Source organism: Mytilus californianus, unplaced genomic scaffold (assembly GCF_021869535.1).
Source record: "Mytilus californianus isolate M0D057914Y unplaced genomic scaffold, xbMytCali1.0.p SCAF_4, whole genome shotgun sequence".
NCBI lineage: Eukaryota > Metazoa > Mollusca > Bivalvia > Mytilida > Mytilidae > Mytilus > Mytilus californianus.
In genome coordinates, this window is record NW_026262690.1 from 19404146 (window position 1) to 19427864 (window position 23719).

Genomic DNA, 23719 nt, shown 5'->3' on the forward strand with positions numbered 1-23719 from the left:
CCACTTTTTTGGCATTAGAGCGATTTAGGGCTTGAGACATTGTATAGACACCTGTTTATTCATAATTGAAGACTAAATGTTGACCTCTGACTAGATGTCTCCTGCTTATTTGTGTCTTTGGATTGCTGTCTCATTGATGTTTACCACACATCTCCCTTTATTCATAATAATGTGGTTCAACTATCTATAGAAAACTATATCAAGACTTTAATCCCTTGTTTAACATTGAAATAATACAAAATTGTCAACCAACAATAAAGTCTGAATGGACCTGGAGGCTCTGGATCCCCTAGGTGAACACTGTCAGCATTATACATATAAAAATTATATCCTGGAACCACTGGTAGACCACCTACCTTCATACATGTATCATTAATCTACTGTGATATTGCCAATTAATCAAATTATTTCTGACATCATGAAGACAAACCATAATAACAGGTGCAGAACAAAGCATTTAACTTAAACAGTTTTATTGCAATTATTTTAAAACCGATATTCATTATAATAGTTTTATTTTAAAAGGGGGCCAATTGCCAGGACCAAAACCTTGAAATATGTAATTTTACTTAAGATTAGAAAAACAATTAAAAGTAATTTATTTAGACAGACTATATTCATTTATGCAAATTTGACAAAAATTGATTTAGACTTTATCTTTGGGTTCTGTCTCATTTTTTATAGATTGAAATGTACATGTACCACAGAAGTGCAGCTGACATGTTGTTAATTTCGTTTGATCACTGATACAGATCATCTTTTTCCAATCATTTTTCCATTTGTAACATTTTTTATTGATATCATTATGCTTCAATTCAATAATTTTATAAATTACAAGCAATATATCACTAATATTTTCACATTTTGTCTGCCACAACCTATAAAAACAAAAACTTCAGGATGATTTATATAAATAATTATTGCCTTCAGAACACATTGTCAATGCAGACATAATGTTATCTGTTGTGACAAAGCATATCAGGCACAGAAGCTGCAGAGAACCAAGAATGATAACTGTGCCATGATCACACAGTCAATGCATGAAAGTATTATCTTCACATGAATATTACACCATAATCATATAAAGTAAATGTACAAGGATTCAAGCAGAAAACTTTTCTTAGGTATTCTTAGACTTTGGAGTTTTTGTACCCTTAATTTGTCATTGAAACCATAAAAAATAAAGCTTCACTCGATTCCACTTATGTCTGAATTTCTACCAAAGCTGAGACAATGTATTTTAACCAAAGCAGACAATATGAATTTTCTCAATCATGAATTCAAAAGACAGATTTACAAGACCGATTTACAAATGAAATTAATGGCAGAGGCTTGGAGGCAATTTCAGCCTGGCATGTGAAATATTATGTAATCCTTATAATCAATAAAGTGTTGTAATAAGTTAATTCAGGACACCATTTTCCCCTGAAGCAATTCCGTTTAATACAAACCTAATAGGAAGACCGCATGAATGTTTCTGTAGCTATGATCAATTTTCATTGCAACACAATAGTCTTAAGTCTTTGTGACACAAATTTACAATAACTCGGTTCCTAAATTATCTCCTTGCTTATTTTTTCAATCCAAAATAGATTTTCTGACCGTCTGTTGCCAAGCATGCTTAATATGGGATGAAAGAAACCTTTTAAATTAAAATATGACTTGAGTGACATCACACCTTTTAAATTAACTTAACATGCAGACAAAATGTGCTTAATCAACTTCAATGTAAATCAGTTTTACATTTTCAAGGCTTCATTTTAATACACCTTCGTCTTTCACTTCAGTACAAATCAATCAATCAATCCCTTACATTTATCCTGTTTAAAACAGATTAATTTTTAATAAAAAACAATTTTGCTACTTTTTCACACTTTAAACAACTTATTTTAGGAAATGCTATATCAATCTAACATGCAAGCCCAAAGAGAACTTATTAATCTCAATAGCGACTGAAGTAATATATTTTTTCTACATGTGAATAATATGACCTCTAGAATTTTTTTGGATATTTGTGTGGTTGGGTTGCTGTCTTTTTGAACCTACATCACCTGTCTACCATATAATTAAACTTAGGAAGTATAGGAGTAAATATGTGAGCACATTTTATTTTTTCTGTGAAAGAGAAAAATATTGTTCCACCAAATTTGGAATTATAGAATTTAGAATGGAAACAGGGAATGTGTCTAAGAAATTTTTTTTCTCCAAAAAATCCTCACTGTATCTGTTTAATTTATGAAAACTTAACATGCATTTTTTTCTATTTTAAAGTAAAAGGAAATATTTGAACTCAGTAAAGGTTTGGGGTTGTTTAATCACTAATCACTTAATGTAAGGAAATATTGTGTATAACCTTTCTTTTATCCAAGGCAACTTCTTCCTGCTACTCAAGTGTTCCAAGCATTTCTCTTGTTGAACAATCATGTGAAAATAATGCTTGAAACTTTCCAATGCAACTTCAAATACCCAATATTTTTTGTTGATTTCATGTATTTTTGTATTAATTTGATGACATCACTATTTGGTTTATCAGTAATTCAAAACCATACTAAATATCATTGTTATACACATATGCACTTTCACGGTACTACAATCTGTTGATACCTATATTTTGGCATTACAAATTAGGTCATATTTTTCTCTGATTGTTAATGACGTCTTTACACTAAATCCATTGGATGTTGGATGTGTACTGATTGATATTTTAGTTTTAAATACATGATTTTTTTAATTAGTTGTTATTGGCTTTGAACTAGCTGTCAGTAACTGCAAGTACTCTCAGATCTGTACTTAGTGTCTTTTTTGTTGTTAGGGATGAATGATGGATAAATAACCTGCCACTTCCGGTCTGTTTTTTGTTTGTTTGATGTTTTAATGCTTTGTATCGATCTGATGAGTTAAGCCTTTTTCAACTGAGTTTAATAGTTTGTTCTTATGTTGTGCTGTTACACCACTGTCCCAGGTTAGGGGGAGGGTTGAGCACAAAACATAAATATGTTTAACCCCACCACATTCTTTATGTGCCTGTCCTAAGTCAAGAGCCTGTAGTTCAGTGGATAGTTGTTGGTTCTTGTCTGTCATATTTGTTTTTGGTAAATTGTTTTGTTATAAACAAGGCCATTAGTTTTCTCAATTGAATTGTTTCATATTTTTCGTGTCAGGGCCTTTTATAGCCGACTATACGGTATGGGTTTTTCTCATCGTTGAAGGCCATACGGTTGCCTTTAATTGCTTACATCCACTTCATTTGAACTTGGGTAGGTAATTGTCTCATTGGCAATCATACCATATCTCCTTATTTTTATATACTGTCAGATGAAGTCATTTAGAAACTTGTTGCCCTATGTGTGTAAAGTCGATATGGGTAATTTTGTACAGGCGGCTAATTTGTACATATTACATTATGCTAGTTTTTATGATAAAATAAAGAAATAAAATGTGTTTCGATATTATTTACTGATAATCAGATATTCATATCCTTGTATGTTAATGTTTTTACGATTTTCCATCATAGAACATGTACACATTTGCCATTGGTCTGAAAGTTTTGTACGCAGGCGTTTTGGGCAGATGATCTTGTCCAAAAATTCGCCAGATTTGTGTAAATTCTAAGTTTGGTTAAATGAATGTAAGATCTTTACACTTTAATGGAAATTTAGAAAAATGATGGAAACTGAATACCAGAAATTGACAGATACTTTTCCATGTAGTATAAGTGAAATCATTTCCAATAAAAAGGACACGAAGTGGGTGTACCATATTACCCTACATGATATTTTACATACAAATGTAAGGAGTCTAATATCGTACACATCAGTTGTTAAATATGTTAATGTTCATTAAGTGATAAAGAGAGTTCAATGTTGACTTATCTTTGCTTATATCAATGATTTTTGTTACATAATCCAATTAATTGCAAAATAAAACAAACAGAAAAAAAATACCTAAAAGAATATCAATTCGATATTGGAAGAAAGAGGTCAAAAATAAGTTACTTTCGATTCTATGAACCACCTGTCACCTGCCAAATGATTAATAAAGATAGAAATTGGTGTGTCTGCAAACTATTCCTCGTTAATTGCAAGGGTCCTCTGTGCCCCAGTGGTCTAAGTAGTTCATCTACTATAACGCTAACCAGTCAACACTAAGGTTGTGACTTTGACCCTTGCACATGGCTGGTGTGTTCGAATATCAATTGACTAGGATTGTCAGTTTTCCTTCTGAACAATAAAACATAAAAAAATTATTCCACAAAAAGTTGACAAACAGTTATGAAAGATGTTAAATATATAACTCATTAAGAAAATGTTCCATGAAATTCTGCTAGGACAATTGAAGATGTTGCTTTAAACCAGGAAGACCAACTGACTTAAAATTAGTAAAATTTGCTGCCTCTCAGCTTACAATGCAGGACTTGATTGCAAAGACCGGTTGGCTCAGAGTTAAAATTATTTCTGAATAGGGTGACATATCTTTCTTCGGACTGTGAACTAAAACATTAAAAAACAGGATGAGCGTGTCTGTCTATAATACAAATCAGGGTCTATATTCATATCGCTTATCAAACTAAAGCCATGCATGTCACATAAACCATCATGTTTTCGTCCTGATATATCCACGATTATTTGCAACTAAACCTTACTGTCTGAAACACCAGTCCATCATAATCATATCTAAATTCATACTAATAGTTTATTGAAGCTTTAAAACAAAAAAATCTTAGGACCCCTGATTTTTGGTCCTTCGTTAGCAATTTTTGCATATATACTCAAATTTTGCTAATGTATAATCAAAGTTGGAGCTTTGAGTTATCTTTATTTAATGTTGTATGCTGTTATTAAAAATACTGTTAGAATCTACACCATGACATGGAGCTGTGAATAGTTGAATTTAAATAAAGATTGAAAGACTTTTTGAAAATGACCCTGGTATTAAATAAACAAGTCCTAGTCATTTCCAAATATCAATCCTATTTTGAATTCAATCAATGTACGGAATTACACTTAAAGGTGTACAGCCACAGTGACTTTTCTGTTCGATATGCTAATTCTTGGTATTTAATGTTGAATGGCAAGGAAAAAGTCATACATTTATACTATCTACAAATGATCTCAAGTTACTGGTTTCCTTCTGGAACATTGTAGTATCAAACAGAGAACAAAATGACATTCACTTTCAATGATTTAGGACCAGAAGTGTGCAGAATTACCCAGACCGACTCTATCTTAGATTGAGAGTCTATTAGCACAAAATTTCACTTTTCTTAAACATCTTGAAGGATTATTAATATATGAAACAGTGTTTTTTTATTGTTGGGTTGGTGCCTCATTGATGTATACCATAACTTTCCTTAATTTTACAATTAATAAAAGAAGCAAAGGAGATAGATAAACTCAGTAACAGTATGAAAAAACCTCAATATTTTCACAAGAGAAAATTGAAAAAGTTCTAAACAAATGGAACTATGTATACAGTAATACTGTCATATATACAATTAATATTATTGCTATGTAAAAGCACAATTGTCTGGCCCTAAAAACCCTTAAAGCATGAAAACTGCAACAGTTATGCAAAATCTATTGCCAATCCTGACAGTTCTCATCAACAGAAACCAAAAGAAAAATTATTGTTCAAATTGAAAAATATTTATAAAAATTCAGTGGACCATGTTTAGAGTAATTGTTGGCCCATTTGGTCCAGTAGAAATTAAAAAGTGTTAGATCCTGACAAACAAAATCTGAGATTTTCATTGGAAATTATTAAAGAGAATAAGAAGTATTTATCACCAATAAGCAGTCCTATAAATAAACTTCCACTAATTGAGTTATTCTTAGAATGCTGTTTTCAGGTTTTTTCTAATTCCATCTATTACAAAAAAAACATGTAAATATACCTACATATCATAGACAAAATAGTACACAAAACTAAATATAAACATCTTACTGATTGTTTGTTACCAAATTCTTGAGATTGCAGAATTCAGTATTTATTTTTTTCAATATTTTTATCTCTCAGTCAAACATGATGTACAGTTGAGATAATTGTAGCAATGACTTGAGATACTGAGAACAAACTCATTTATCTTGCTGACTTCTTTAAAGAAATAACTTACACTATATGCAGAAAATGTTTTTTTGCCTCCAACCATTTTTATTCATTACAATTAAAATAACATAACTGTATCAGTCAAAAAAAATGTGCTCCGCCTGGAGCAGCTGGATACTATCACAGAGGTCAAACTCTGAACAGGATGCAATATTCAAGCTGAATTTGGTTAGTGATTAAATATTTGACACATTATAGATTTCTGACACAGAATAAATGTGGTCAGATAACTTAAAAATTTGAAATGGGACATTTAATTTACTTAATGGTCCAATATCGAAAATCTAATTCCATGGTTAGATTCAGTATATAAAAAAAAACAATGAATTCAAACAAAGTTTAATTTTGGACCCTTAGGACCTTAATATGGACTAATTTGAAAACAGGGCCCAAAATTAAAAATCTGAATGCACAATTAGATTAAGCATATCATAGAACCACAAGAATTCAGTTTTTGATGAAATCAAACAAAGTATAATTTTGGACCCATTGGACCTCAATGTAGACCTATTTAAAAATGTCTTATATCCAATATAGTAATACATGGTAAAAACCTCAAACAATTCAAAACTTTAACTTGGTTAAAAGATTTGTATTTATTTTCAATTGAAGATTTCTTGCTGTTGTGCAATACTTAGTAAATCTGTTTACAAACTAAATATAATAATTTACACACCCCACAGGTACATGTAGTGCATTTTTTGTTAATCATTCACTGGCAAAATATAAGTTTTTGCAAACGATTGTGCTCTGTGTTAATTAATACAAGATGTTCCAGAAATAAGCATATTTTTGCAGTCACATAAAAATCTGAAAAATCTCCTTTTTGACATCATTTTAATGTCTAGAAAAGAGGAAATGGGTTTTGACTGATATTTAACAGCACTAAGGTTCAAGTAATGTCAAGATTTTTTAATGTCTAAATTAATGGCTTTTGGTGCAGTGTAAATATTGTGAGTCATAAGGGTACAAATTGCATTATTTGGCCCTTGATCACATGTAGGCGAACATTACAAACAAGACTGAACCACTGCCGCTAAAACCAGCCAGGTAAAATGGCAAGAATATTTATTGACAAAATAAAACATTATGAAAACAAGTACCTCATTGATATTTTTTGTTGAATTATATAACGCACCATCCCTATTTTATAAGGTTTGCACTAACGTTTCAGTTCATTGAAACTCACTTCCCACACTAAAATATCATCATTTATGTGTTCAATTTCGGTACTTTGACTGCAATCCAAAACTTTAATTTATCTTTCAATATTCTTAAGATTCATAAAATGTGTGTTAAAATCAAAATTAAAATGAAGTTTGAAGACAATCTTTTCAAAAACAGCATAAAACACTCAGACATACATATTGAAATCCCAATGTCAGTACGATTTATAAACGTAGATTACTGTAAATTCAGAAATTTCTGAAATTCTTGAACAATCATAACAAAACAAATGCGTTTAATATGTCTGCCATATTCGCCGCTTGCTAGCTGATAAAAATTGCTGGCATGGGCAGTAACATTATCTGGTAGTAAACTGGCCTAAGGTGTAGGCCTATTGACAGAGACAGGTGTAAAGTAGGTAGGCTGCTGGCCTAAGGTGTAGGCCTATTGACAGAGACAGGTGTTAAGTACTAAGATAGGCTGCTGGCCTAAGGTGTAGTTCTATTGACAGAGACAGGTGTAAAGTAGGTAGGCTGCTGGCCTAAGGTGTAGGCCTATTGACAGAGACAGGTGTTAAGTACTAAGATAGGCTGCTGGCCTAAGGTGTAGGCCTATTGACAGAGACAGGTGTTAAGTAGGTAGGCTGCTGGCCTAAGGTGTAGGCCTATTGACAGAAACAAGTGTTAAGGAGTTAAGTTGCTGGCCTAAGGTCAAGGCTTATTGACGTTAACAATAAGAGTTGCATAAGTTGGTGTCTCTGTATTGCGGCTAATTCGTAATACAAGTGTTAAGTAGGTAAGCTGCTGACCTGAGGTGTATGACTACTGACAGAAACAAGTGCTAAGTAGGTAGGCTGCTGACCTGAGGTGTATGACTACTGACAAAAACAAGTGTTAAGTAGGTAAGCTGCTGGCCTAAGGTGTATGACTACTGACAAAAACAAGTGTTAAGTAGGTAAGCTGCTGGCCTGAGGTGTATGACTACTGACAAAAACAAGTGTTAAGTAGGTAAGCTGCTGGCCTAAGGTGTATGACTACTGACAAAAACAAGTGTTAAGTAGGTAAGCTGCTGGCCTGAGGTGTATGACTACTGACAAAAACAAGTGTTAAGTAGGTAAGCTGCTGGCCTAAGGTGTATGACTACTGACAGAAACAAGTGTTAAGTAGGTAAGCTGCTGACCTGAGGTGTATTACTACTGACAGAAACAAGTGTTAAGTAGGTAAGCTGCTGGCCTAAGGTGTATTACTACTGACAGAAACAAGTGTTAAGTAGGTAAGCTGCTGACCTGAGGTGTATGACTACTGACAGAAACAAGTGTTAAGTAGGTAAGCTGCTGGCCTAAGGTGTATGACTACTGACAGAAACAAGTGTTAAGTAGGTAAGCTGCTGGCCTAAGGTGTATGACTACTGACAAAAACAAGTGTTAAGGAGGTAAGCTGCTGGCCTAAGGTGTATGACTACTGGCAGAAACAAGTGTTAAGTAGGTAAGCTGCTGGCCTAAGGTGTATGACTACTGACAGAAACAAGTGTTAAGTAGGTAAGCTGCTGACCTGAGGTGTATTACTACTGACAGAAACAAGTGTTAAGTAGGTAAGCTGCTGACCTGAGGTGTATGACTACTGACAAAAACAAGTGCTAAGTAGGTAGGCTGCTGACCTGAGGTGTATGACTACTGACAAAAACAAGTGTTAAGTAGGTAAGCTGCTGGCCTAAGGTGTATGACTACTGACAAAAACAAGTGTTAAGTAGGTAAGCTGCTGGCCTGAGGTGTATGACTACTGACAAAAACAAGTGTTAAGTAGGTAAGCTGCTGGCCTGAGGTGTATGACTACTGACAAAAACAAGTGTTAAGTAGGTAAGCTGCTGGCCTAAGGTGTATGACTACTGACAAAAACAAGTGTTAAGTAGGTAAGCTGCTGGCCTGAGGTGTATGACTACTGACAAAAACAAGTGTTAAGTAGGTAAGCTGCTGGCCTGAGGTGTATGACTACTGACAAAAACAAGTGTTAAGTAGGTAAGCTGCTGGCCTGAGGTGTATGACTACTGACAAAAACAAGTGTTAAGTAGGTAAGCTGCTGGCCTAAGGTGTATGACTACTGACAAAAACAAGTGTTAAGTAGGTAAGCTGCTGGCCTGAGGTGTATGACTACTGACAAAAACAAGTGTTAAGTAGGTAAGCTGCTGGCCTAAGGTGTATGACTACTGACAGAAACAAGTGTTAAGTAGGTAAGCTGCTGACCTGAGGTGTATTACTACTGACAGAAACAAGTGTTAAGTAGGTAAGCTGCTGGCCTAAGGTGTATTACTACTGACAGAAACAAGTGTTAAGTAGGTAAGCTGCTGACCTGAGGTGTATGACTACTGACAGAAACAAGTGTTAAGTAGGTAAGCTGCTGGCCTAAGGTGTATGACTACTGACAGAAACAAGTGTTAAGTAGGTAAGCTGCTGGCCTAAGGTGTATGACTACTGACAGAAACAAGTGTTAAGTAGGTAAGCTGCTGACCTGAGGTGTATTACTACTGACAGAAACAAGTGTTAAGTAGGTAAGCTGCTGACCTGAGGTGTATGACTACTGGCAGAAACAAGTGTTAAGTAGGTAAGCTGCTGACAGAAACAAGTGTTAAGTAGGTAAGCTGCTGGCCTAAGGTGTATGACTACTGGCAGAAACAAGTGTCAAGTAGGTAAGCTGCTGGCCTAAGGTGTATTACTACTGACAGAAACAAGTGTTAAGTAGGTAAGCTGCTGGCCTAAGGTGTATGACTACTGACAAAAACAAGTGTTAAGTAGGTAAGCTGCTGGCCTGAGGTGTATGACTACTGACAAAAACAAGTGTTAAGTAGGTAAGCTGCTGGCCTAAGGTGTATGACTACTGACAGAAACAAGTGTTAAGTAGGTAAGCTGCTGACCTGAGGTGTATTACTACTGACAGAAACAAGTGTTAAGTAGGTAAGCTGCTGACCTGAGGTGTATGACTACTGGCAGAAACAAGTGTTAAGTAGGTAAGCTGCTGACAGAAACAAGTGTTAAATAGATAAGCTGCTGACCTAAGGTGTATGACTACTGACAGAAACAAGTGTTAAGTAGGTAAGCTGCTGGCCTGAGAAGTATGCCTATTGACAGAAACAAGTGTTAAGTAAGTAAGCTGTTGGTCTATTGACAGAAACAAGTGTTAAGGAGGTAAGCTGCTTGCCTGAGGTGTATGACTACTGACAGAAACAACTTCACTGTGTTAAGGAGGTAAGCTGCTGGCCTGAGGTGTCGGCCTATTGACAGAAACAAAGTGTTAAGGAAAGAAAGCTACTGGTCTAAGGTGTTAGCCCACTGACAGAAACAAGTGTTAAGCAGGTAGGCTGCTGGCGTGAGAAGTATGCCTTTTGACAGAAACAAGTGTTAAGTAGGTAAGCTGTTTGCCTAAGATGTATGCCTACAGACAGAAACAAGTGTTAAGTAGGTAAGCTGTTGGCCTATTGACAGAAACAAGTGTTAAGGAGTTAAGTTGCTGGCCTAAGGTCAAGGCTTATTGACAGAAACAAGTGTTAAGCAGGTAAGCTGCTGACCTGAGGTGTATGCCTAGACAGAAACAAGTAGGTAAAGCTGCTGGCCTAAGGTCAAGGCCTATTGACAGAAACAAGTGTTGAGGAGGTAAGGTGCTGGTCTAAGGTCAAGGCCTTTTGACAGAAACAAGTGTTGAGGTAAGCTGCTGGCCTTAGGTCTAGGCTTATCAACATAAACAAGTCCTACTACTATCTACGAAAAAGCAAGATCATTTCAATACAACTAAATCCCTAATTCTCCATGTAAATGAAATGCATGGAGACAAATACAACAGCATACCATATAGGATCTACGATATATATCCCAAATACCATTTTGTTACCAAACATTTTTAAATTTTGAAGTCAATGAGGCATGATCCATATATTGCATCAAATTGAGATGCTTAAATGCAAAAATCCAGCTGAAACTGTAAACTAAATATCAATGATGTATCTGTAGTATTTATTCTGAGAATTTAATAATGGGTGTTACTGACAATGAAGCCAGAAAAGCACTGCAAAAGTAATACAAGTCTCGCTTCAAGAAACTAATCTTTGAACTTCATCAAAATATGAAGGAATACAACAACATAGTATTCCATGGCCTTCTTGTTTTCACCTTAATTCACAAAATCTCTCTCTACCATGACTATTTGAATAGATACCTACTGTAAATTAAGAAATCATTGCATGCTTTATTTATTGTGATTTCAAGAAAAGCTACATACAAATATATGAATCAGATATCAGAATGTGAGCTCTTATTACTGCAATACTCACTCAGTCACATAATTCGCATTAACAAAAAATACAAAATTCAATCGGATCAAAAATTGAAATCAAAGGTGTACAATGCTATAATGTATTGAAGATTTTCTAAAGGTTTCAATGAAATACAGGTTCAATTTTGCCAATATATGGCCTTGAAATTTATCTTTTATTATTAATTATAAAAAGTTCACAATTTGGTTATTCAACAGATCTATTTCAAAAGCTTTAAGTAAGTAAAACAAATCTATTTATAGAAGTACAGCAGTAAAATATATGCTCCACTTTTTGAAGTTGTATAATGTTTTTGTGAATTTTCTGACATAAAATTTCCAGAAAATCTTGGTTACAACCTACAGCTATGATCCAAAATGTTTTGAAACCAAAAGGTGAAAGCTTTATATTGTCTTAACACAACAAGTTACTGGATCAGGGGTTGTGTTCAAAGTAATCTATGCTAAAAAGTTTTAAAAATCGTACCAAAGCTAACGTGACAACACATTTGTATATAAATGCATAATTCAGGGGGTCATAACTTCAATTTTTATAATATGATGTGCCAAAAAGAAATTGTTTTGTATTAATTGTTATATATGAATATATACATGTATTTGTAAATATATATGTAAAAAAAATTGCATTTTAGCTAGATTAATAAAAGAACAGAGTTCCAGTGTCCCCCGCATTCCACATATTTTTTCTATCCAACGTACAAGGGCCATTACTAAAAAAAAACACTTTTATTTTGTTCTTTAAAACTTTTTATAAATATCTTAGAGAAATGTTAAAAATATTTGATCAGCACTTATTTTTGAAAGTGTCAAAGACATTGCTGATATAAACCTATGATGATATACGTTTCATAAAAATCTGGCAAGAATTGTACACGTCAAAGCGCTAACAAGACCGGACGGATGCCTGGTATGTCTATGTCCCCTGCAACACATTGCGTGGGGGACAAAAAAAACCTATCTTTATTATTAGGGCCAATTTTAACCACTCATTAAGTTTGGATGAATTGGTTGATACAAAGAACAGATGGACAAACAAATGACATAATCATCACTAAACACTCTCCCTCTCTTCCATCCTTTATCTAACGGGTGTATACTAATTGCGCATGTTAAATAATCTTGTGCATAAATGGATACTCATCTAAAAAAAGTTCAGTTGAATTTTGTTATCACTGCCTTTACAATATGTACTACTGTGTAGAACAATTATACCTCTACCGATATAAAAATATATTTATATAATATAGCGACTATGTTAAATAGTATAAATTGTAATATAAATCATTAGTTATACCTTACGGAGATAGACTTGCTGGGAATATATGTAATGAAATCAATAAATAATTAATATAAACTTAAAAAGCACAAATTTTTGTTTGTGTTTTAATTTCGTTTATTTTGTGCATAGATCTTATCCATAAAATTAAAACCCCAATGAAATTTTAACCTACAAAGAGACTTACTAACACATAATGGAAATCACTAGAATGAATCTGCATAAAATTAGAGAAAATACCATGTTTCTACAGTAGATATATGCATTACTATGGAGACAACATGTGTAATTCAAATAACATGATGCATGTAGTTTTGAGAAAAAATGGTGAAAAAAAATCAAAATTTTACCATAGATGTGTGTCTCTTGCTTATGAGGATGATTCTATAAGTTTCCAGAAATTCAACAAAGTTTAAAAAAGGTTATTGATGTTTTAAGCCTTTGATTCAAGACAGTATCAAAATGTTAATTTAAAAAAAATTAAATCCAGTTATCAGTAAAATATGGAAAAATTAAAAACTACACTATAAAAATTTCGCTTTGGATGTTGTCTCTTGATTAAGAAGTTTTTTTCATTGCTTTGTACAATAACATGAAGGTTAAAAGTGATTGATGCCTTAAAAAAAAACACTTTTACCACAGTCTGTACCAAAATGTTGATGACACCAAATACATAATATAGGATTTGTTATGTCACACTTGTGCCACTATTGTATTTTGTACACTACGTAGATAAGATGGTACACTACAGTGTTTATAATGATGGATGCCGTTAATAAAGCGATGGTTTATTTCTTATTTTGGATAATACTTCATCAGGATAAACATAATATAAATTGAATTCAAAATTTAATGATAATTTAGCATACAATGTCTTGATATAAGTTCAATTAATGATATTGATCCTTTAAACCATCAATTCATATGTTTAAACAAAAGACATCGTAAATAATGAAAATGGTCGGACACATTAAAAAGCATGTCCCTCATGTATTCTTAGGTTTGGAACCAAAATATTGAATATATATATTTAAACCAAATATGATCTTAAAACATGAGATAAACATGTGACTATAACCATAAATGTTATGTAATATTTCACACTTACTATTATGTGTTCCCTCCTTCCTTTAGGATAAAGCCCATGTCAATTTCTGCAAATTTAAAAATAGATTAAACCATAATATCGTTACATTTGAATATGATGTAATAATGGCGACAGCAAATTAATCTGCTTCAGGTCAAGGTGTAGTGCAACTTCAAAAAAGCCTTTCTCAGAGCTTAGAGCTGCCTCATTAATTCATTCTGACAGATTATTCAAGCTTTTTCTAGGTCTCTTGTTTGTATTTTTCGAGACATCCACTTTTATGACTCAATAGAAAAGGTTTGGGTCTGAAGTTTTGGAGAAAACAAAGAAATAAGATTACATAATTTATTTTTGAATTAGTTATACAACATGAGGCTCCCTTGGGTATTAACAAATGTGACAGTAACATGCAAAACTTGCTCATTTCATTATTCATTCAGATATTTGTATTGTTTGTTCAATTCAAAAGAATTGGCAATATTTATTGTTTTTGTCATGACAATGGAGCATTATCCCTTTTTTACACTAAATCATTATTGCACTGGTATATGAGTGATAATTTCAGGGTATCTAAGCATGTAAGGCCACTTTTTAGTCCCTTTAATTAACACTGAAATGTCTCTTCTGCTTTAAGGATCATGATTAAATGTTATGAAGAATGTTTTCACAGATATCAAATAAACTTGACATTATCAATGATCCATGAAAATGAGGTCAATGTCAGATGAGCCCTGCTAGACAGACTTGTACACCTTACAAAACTATTGCTTAGAGTATTTGAGAAACATATTGTTCCACGAAAACCTATTGTTGACTATTGAACAATGAAAATGAGATCAAGGTTATTTGAAACCTGCCAGGCAGACATCTATCTATATCTTGCAATTATTCCATACATACAATTTATTTGACCTCTATTGCTTATAGTATCTGAGATCTGAGATATGGACTTGAATGTGAAAACTTAAATTGAAATAGTCATGGTCAGGAGAACCCTGTTTGATGGACATGTTGACCTTGCAAGGAACCCATATACCAAATATAGTTAACATATTACTCATGAGAAGTTAAAAATTCATGTGGAAAAAAAAACCTGTTTTTTTTAAGCAGTCGCTGAACCATGAAAACAAGGTCAAGGGTAATGGAAATATAGCAGACAGAATTTTTAGAACATAAGGCATTTGTATACAAGGTAATAATAATATAAAATTCAATAAGATAAACTGAATTAGTACAATCACTATTATTTCTTGAGGTCCTCACACCCCACTCAAAATTCTACAAAACACTATAAATGATGTGTAAGAAAATTATAAATATTTAAATACATTTATTTAATAATCAATGGATTATGCAAAAAAAACTTTATTAAGTTTGATTTGACAGTATTTATATTTGACATGTGCCTCAGTGCTTTTGGAAGTTGGACCATAGAATTCAAAAAGACACATTTTAGTTCTTGTCCGAGGTACATATGTGAAGCATCCAGGGCTCTAGGTCATAAAACTTTACTCAGTACTTGGAGTACAAAATTTGTGCTCGAAACACCAAATCCATGCCTTGCGGTCATAAAAATTTCGAGCACGTTTGTAGTACTCAGACTCAGAAATCAACCAATCAAAATACTGTATTTGGTGTTTCGAGCACAAATTTTGTACTCCGAGTACGGAGTAAAGTTTTATGACCGACACCCCATGATTTTGATTGGTTGATTTCTGAGTCTGAGTACGATTTTCGTGCTAGAAAGTTTTATGACCGCACGGCCAGGTCTTCCACCATCCCTGAAAAGCATTTCTATGTCTTGCATTCTGCCACTGCTGCCCTAATAAGTATCTCTATACAAGAAAAGGAGTATTATTTTCTACCTTTTGAATTATAAAACATTTAACAAGACGCTGCTATCACTACAGAAAAGAATTGCTTTGTCTTGCAGGTAGGAACAAAAACTTATGACATTTCAATTGCTCTGCATTAAAGGTAATGGGACACAGATTTTTAATAAGTTTGAGAACTTAAAACAAAAAAGAACCTATTCAAAACAACCAAAATAGCCATCAACTTTGCCTGGGGGTAATCTAATCTTTATCAAAATTACACAATTTTGGAAAACAGAAATTTACAGATGAGAAGTATCATGCCATTACAAAGGTACTGACAACTTGGAAGATGGAACCCATTCACAAATTGAGTTGACTGTTCAAGCCACCAATGCTTCGATCATCCAAGAAAAATAACTTTCATTGGTGATAAAACAATTGTCATTATAATACTTTCACTTAAAATGCCACATTTTGATTATAGGAGAAAGACATTTTACTTGATTCCATAGCTTATATTCTATTACCCTTCATGTAGATGCTTAATCACTTGTGTGATTTATTAAATACGGATGATTGTTATGTATATGAGGTTATAATTTATTATTTTCAACTTAAAATTTATATAAATGGCGAATGTGTCCACGGGACACAGATGATGCCCTTGCTTGTTATATAATGTTATAAAGGGACATAACTAGAGAACTGTAAAAGTGATGCCAACAAAAATCGAACTTGATCTGTGTTTTATAGTAATAGCATTGTGTATAAGTTCCATAACATTTGGTTGAGGCAAAGTAGAGATAGAGAACGGAAACTAATTTTGAGACGTAAGGAGGGACAAGGGTAACACGTAATGCCCCCTCCGCTGCAGCGGGGACATTTAAACAATAATAACATAACAGGGTCTCAAAATTTTTTTTAATCTGATGGTCATTAGGACCACTATGACTACAAACCTGGTGGTCCTGTATTTGCAGTAAAATTTAGCGACCAATTATTTCCACAGGTTTAAATTAGATACGACAAATTAGCACAATAACTATATGTTTCCATATTAAATAATGATGTACATTGTAGTTAGGAACTGTACTAATAATAGAAGGAACAAGAATGTGTCCATAGTACATGGATGCCCCACTCGCACATCATTTTCTATGTTCAGTGGACCGTGAAATTGGGGTCAAAACTCTAATTTGGTATTAAAATTAGAAAGATCATATCATAGGGAACATGTGTACTAAGTTTCAAGTTGATTGGACTTCAACTTCATCAAAAACTACCTTGAACAAAAACTTTAACCTGAAGCGACCAAAAACTTAACCTGAAATTTTCTATGTTCAGTGGACTGTGCAATTGGGGTCAAAACTCTAATTTGGCATTAAAATTAGAAAGATCATATCATAGGAAACATGTGTACTAAGTTTCAAGTTGATTGGACTTCAACTTCATCAAAAACTACCTTGACCAAAAACTTTAACCAAAAACTTTAACCTGAAGCGGGACAGACGGACGGACGAACGGACAGACAAACGGAGGACGAACGAATGGACGGACGGAGGACGAACAAAAGGACGCACAGACTGAAAAACATAATGCCCCTAGGTGGGGCATAATAAAAAGAATAAAACCATCACAAACTGTGAGTTGTACAACCAGACCACTGCTTCACTCAAAATGTCAACTGAAAACCTTAATCCATTTATCAGTAAAATATAGAAAAAAAATTTAAAAATATTTTAATATACTTTATCCGCAGACTGAACCTTAATGTTGACACAGCCGACAACGATGACAGAATGTAGGATGGCTATATCTTGCTTCTGCAACATTGCAGACTCAACAATAAATGAAATAATCATAAACACATTTTTAGAGCAAAGTGTGGTACCTTTAAACCTCATCATTGAATGAAAAAAAGAAAATATTACATAATTTTAGTACTTCATAATATTATTCAAACATAGCATCATAAAATAAAAATTTGTACTTTACAAAGTGCTTTTAAATCAAATAAATTGAATATCATTTCTCATCTAAGTGTAAAGCACAGCTGATCTCAATCTTTATAATTTTATAAATAGGTTACTTCATTAAAAGAAATCAATAGTAATTTTAACATGTACATGGCAAAAACTGTTAAAAGGTACACTCAATCATGTCTTACATGTACTATTCATTAACTATTTTACCATCCTAAGACCACAAACACTTCAGCATTGTTTCTCTGTTTTCAACATGAATCAACTATAGGCTCCAGGAAGCCTGAATTGATTATCTTGCAAAAAAATGCGATACTGATCTCCACTTTCACATTGGCCAGGATCATATCAATAATTTAAGATCAGGATCATCTTTTTTTTTAACCAAACCAACAATAGAAAATAATCCTCTCCTTAGAATCAACAACCAATGGAATTATTTGTAGATCTAAATTTGTTATTTATCAATTTCAATGTTTACAGTTTCTCTCTATCCATTATTGGTATCAAGATATCCAGAAAGGCTACCAGTTCATAAAATTACCATTAAAGGGCAATAAATCTAATAAATTAATAATTGTATCTTGATCATCCAAGTTTTTTGCCCCTGTCATATTTCCATATCTTTTGTTATAAAATGCTGACTTATCTTTGTAAGTACATCTCTTTGCAATTTTTGAGGACAAACAATGAAACAACTGACAGTACCTTAAATCTAGTGTTCATGTACTTTAAAAAGTAGGAAAAATTATCTTCTTTGACCTGGACAAACCCCTTCTGAATTAAGATCTTGCTGATCCAAGAAATAAGCTATGAAATGGTGTAAATGGGAGAAATCTGACAAAACGTCAATTGATTCCTATTCAAATAAATGTCTGAATATTGTTGATATTCCTATATCACAATTCAAAAATAATTTAGAAATAAATAAGAGAGTAAATAATACACCCATTTCTAGGATTAAAAACAAAATTCAAGTACTCGCAATAAAATTATACATTTATCAACATTCGAGGCCATACACTCTACAGAGAGTCATATAGTAATCATGTCACTACCACAGCTCAGCTTAAGGCTTCCTTTGAACATTTGAAGGTCACCACTATGTATTGGTTACCTAAACTACACAAAAAAAAAAACCTGTAAAATATCATTTCATCTCTGTGTCTAGTAAGTGTTCTACTACTAATCTTTCTGTGCTTTTAAGGAGATCTTTAACTACTATCAAAGAACTTATCATTAATTTTTGTAATAAAACATATGACAATAGTGGAATTAACCATTATTAGAGTGTGAAAAATCTTAGGATGTTTTAGATAAATTACGTGCTTTTGATGATCCTTTTGATTCGGTTGACAGTTTTGACTTTTCCACTCATTATACAAAATCTTATCAAACAATTTCTTATTTGATTAAATGATCGGTTGATAAATCTGATTGCAAATTTATTTTCTGCAACTCCTATAAAGCCTTTTTCTCAAATGAAAAAAAGGTAAATATGGTAGATATACTAAATGGAGGTGTGATGAGATGATCAAAGCCGTAAATTTTCTCCTCGACAACATTTATGTAGGTTTTGGCAATAAAGTTGACAGACTGTAGGTATTCCTATGGGCACGAATTGTGCCCCTTAAATAGCAGACTTGTTCCTGTACTGTTTTGAATCACAGTTTATGGCCAAACCAGTAAAGACCCATCTAAATTCCATCTAATTGATAATTTCAACAACACTTACCATTATCTTAATGATATTTTTTCATTAAATAATCAAGAATTCTCTGAATATACTGCCAAAATTTACCCAATGGAACTTACCTTATATAAATCAAATATTAACAGCAATAACTGTTCTTTCCTAGATTTAGACATTTCAGTGTTACAGCAGAAACTCTACACAAAAATATACGAGAAAAGGGATGATTTTTCCTTTCACTATCGTTAATTTTCCTTTTTTGGACGTATATGTTCCTTTGGCACTGTCTTACAGTGTTTATATATCCCAACTCGTTCCCTATGCCCGTGTCTGTAGTAACGTTTTGGATTTCAATGAGCGTAATCTATGTATTACTGGTAAATTATTAAGTCAGGGATTTTATTACCACAAATTACTAAAAACCTTTCCAAATTCTTCTGTAAAAAACTTATTTCAGACGGAAAAGCACATCCTAAATTTTAAGTTGATGTTGTTTACCGTTTACAAATTTAGATACAATCCAGGTAAACTAATCAATCCTTTAAATAAACTTATTATAAAAGGTTCCCAATTCAAAACTGTAATTAGATCTTTGAATATTGTTTTTATAGGTATAAATATTGATTTTGTTATCAGTAAGTTTAAACCATACTAAATAGTATGCACATATGCTCTTTTACAGTACTACAATCCGACGATACCTATATTTTGGCATTGCATAAGGTCATGTTTTTTCTGACTGTTAATGATGTCTTTACACTAAATTCATTGGATGTTGGATGTGTACTGATTGATATTTAAGTCTTAGATACACAATTTCTTTTATTAGTTGTTATTGGCTATAAACTAGCTGTCAGTAACTGCGAGTAAACTCAGATCTGTACTTTGTGTCTTTTTTGTTGTAAGGGATGTATAAATACCCTGCCACGGCCAGTCTGTGTTTTTGTTAGATGTTTTTCTGCTTTGTATAGATCTGATGACCTTTCAACTGATTTTATGGTTTGTTCATATATTGTGCTGTAACACCACTGTCCCAGGTTAGGGGGAAGGATTTAGCACTTACAAATATGTTTAAACCCCACCACATTATTTATGTGCCTGTCCAAAGTCAGGAGCCTGTAGTTCTGTGGTTGTCGTTGGTTCATGTCTGTCATATTTGTTTTTCATAAATTGTAATGTTATGAATTAGGCTGTTATCAGTAAAATAAAGTTAACGAAAAAAAATCTTGATTTTGCCCCTGTTGCTATCCCTTGATTATGAAGAAGCTTCTGTACAAGTTTTGTAAACTTACATGAAGATTTGACAAAGTTAACTACTGAAGATTTAAAACCTATTACCATAGACTGTACCTTAATGTCAATTGCTAAAGATTGATTGATTGATCATTGGTGTTAACATTAATTACTATTTTCAGCTGACATGGCTATATCATAGAGGCCATTTTTCATTGGTGGAGGAAGCAAGAGTACCTGGAGAGATCCACAACCTTTGGCAGGAAAACTGTGAGTGGGGGTCAAATTCTCCACCTTAATTGTTGCCCTGTAGATAAACTATTGAACCACTGAACCACCAATTTCCTATCTGCAAAAGAAAACCACTTCCATTTATTAGTTAATTGCAGAACAAGGAATAAGGTGTCAAATTGACACCAAAATGGGTTTTCTGTATTTTGAAAGGCGCTTTCAAGCTTTTTTGACATGCTACATTCTATGCCAATTTTCCAATCTGTCAAGGACCGTAACTCCTGAACAGCAAAAATTAAAATCATCAATATCAAGCTTGACCACCATTTTGTCATCAGTAACAGCATATTAATATTCTAAGAGCATTGGCTGAAATGTTCATTAGAAATTGCACAGAAACAAACATAAAATGTCATTTTCCAATAGATAAAGGACCATACATAACTCTTGAACACTAAAGTGAAAATCGTCAATATTGAACTTGACCTCCATTTAGTTATCAGTAACAACATATTATAATTTGAAAACATAGGTAGATAGGTAGAAGATTCATAAGTTGTTGAATGGAAACGATATAAAGTGCCATTTTCCAATATATCAAGGACCATAACTCCTAGTCAGTTAAAGTAAAAATCGTCAAAATCAAACTTGACCTCCATTTTGTCATTTGTATCAACATATTAAAATTTGAATAGCATAGGTTGATCAGTTCACAATTTATTGCACGGAAACTGTTAGCAGCCAATAGACATTGAATGAGTTGGCAGGGTCAAATAAACTACATGGATTTATAGATGTGCCTATTCTAATACAAATGTCTACCAAATATCATTGACCGACTACTTAGTGGTTCCCCTCAAAATTTAACTCTAGATGGGATGGTACTTCTGTAAAATTATAATAAAATTTGATAAAGGTAAAAAAAAAAAGGTTACATAAAATTCAGAAAAAGACAATCTGATGGACAGCTACATTGCTTATTAATTCAAAGTCACTGGACCATGATCTTGTGGGCAGGGCCTAGAAATGGTTGCAAACTGAGATGTACTGAAAGTAATGCAACTTTATATAAAATATCAATGATCTATCAGAAATAGTTCCTATCAAACTAACTTAAACAGAAAACTTAACATTGAAAATTGCTAATTAATACAAAGTCACTGGACCATGACCCTAAGGGGGCAGAGTCTCAAAATAGTCATCAAACAGATATGTACTGATAGTAATGCAACTTCTTACAAAATATCATTGATCTATCACAAGTAGTTCCTTTCAAACTAACTTAAGCAGAAAACTTAACAATTGTTGACACCATCGCCGTCACAAGAAAAGCAATTACTATGTTTCGCTCTCTGCTACTTTCGTCACCGGCGAGACAAAAATGAGAAAATTTTTTTAAATTTCTCTCTTATATGCTCTCTTCAATGATCATGAACAATTTACTTTATATCCAAGTTATGTAAGATTCCCTGGATGCTTCACAAAGTTATTGATTTCTAGAAAAAAATTAACCACAGACTGAACTGTTGACAATGCCAACACCACCAGCAGATCTAAGGATTGCTATGTCTCACCTTCATGTCTATCCTTTCAGGCAAGACAGAAAATAATCATTATATCTTACATATGTCAAGTTGATAAAATGTACTCTTCAGTCCCTGTTTTATGGACATGTTTTAGGACATATCTAATAAGAAAGGGTGTACTTTTTAGCCACTGTTTCTACCGTCCTTATTATCAAAACTACATAAATATTAGTAATTTTGAAAGATGTGCATTTATTGCACAATCCTTAGAAATATGAAGGATGGAATAATAGAGTTATTAATGTGATATCATATCTATTGTATAACCTCTTAACTATTACTGAATCCTTTCATTGAATTTTTCATAGATTTTATTGCTTCATTAATGGAAATTGTTTTCTTTTATTTGATTGTAATGTCTCCAAAATAATGAAACTTTATCATAATATCATCCTCACTATAAACCTGTCATGTTGCATTATAATTAATCTCATTGTCTGGCTGTCTACAGTTGAAATTGTTTAAGTATAAGCAGCAGACAATTCTCTCCTATAAAATATATCCATACTATTGGAAAATACCATTGTTTTTCTCAAAGGCGACAATAGTAGCATTTTAAGAGATACAGACTTTAGAAAGTTGATTTTTAGTAAAAGAAAAATTATTAGACAAATATTTTTTAGTCCAAAAAATATAGGCCCCAGTTGCTTTTCTTATCTCCCTTGCCTATCAATTCTAGAATTAAAAGTATGTGTCTCATCACAACATAGAAAAAACTTCTTAGTTCCTTTAGGTCTAAGGAAAATATATTATTTTATTTTCCCTTTGGTATAATGCGGAGAGCACAGAGTGTTTAGTAAATAAAATTTAAGCCACACAACAACCAATCGGTATTGAGCCATACTTGTAATTCTGAATACAATGTTATCATGCCCCCATGTTACTCAAACTATATTTTAATAACCTATATGTTACATTTAATATTAAAAACAAATGCATGGGTGAAGCCATTTATAAAGATGTCATGCAATTTAAATACAAGACCAATGAAGTGTCTTGACCTGCACAGCTGCATGCAATTGATTGAGGTAATATGTAAACTGGAGAGTAACTGAGACTCTTTTCACAAATAATCTTTGACCCTAAGTTTTACTGAAATGTTCATGACTTACGAGTATTTTTACTCTTAAGATTTTTCGTGAGAAGAGCCCCTGATCGTTCCCTTTCATTGAAGCCAAAAAAACTTTTGACGAAAATTTTCCTTATACAAAGAGTGTTGTAAA

The 23719-nt window shown here is 33.0% G+C and overlaps 1 protein-coding gene across 5 annotated transcripts in view; it reads right to left on the reverse strand.

The window, feature by feature from the left end:
* LOC127737623 (muscleblind-like protein 2a) overlaps positions 1 to 23719 on the reverse strand; it is a 177089-nt gene that overhangs the window by 122211 nt on the left and 31159 nt on the right. For 2 of the 5 annotated variants that reach the window (XM_052248465.1, XM_052248461.1), the window contains exons 1-2: positions 20917 to 20933; positions 13976 to 14021 (exon numbers count right to left, since the gene is read on the reverse strand). The gene's annotated coding sequence lies outside the window, so the exon portion shown is untranslated. Of the gene's footprint in view, positions 1 to 13975; positions 14079 to 20916; positions 20934 to 23719 lie in introns of those variants that run through there. The other 3 variants (XM_052248466.1, XM_052248464.1, XM_052248463.1) reach the window with 2 other exon arrangements.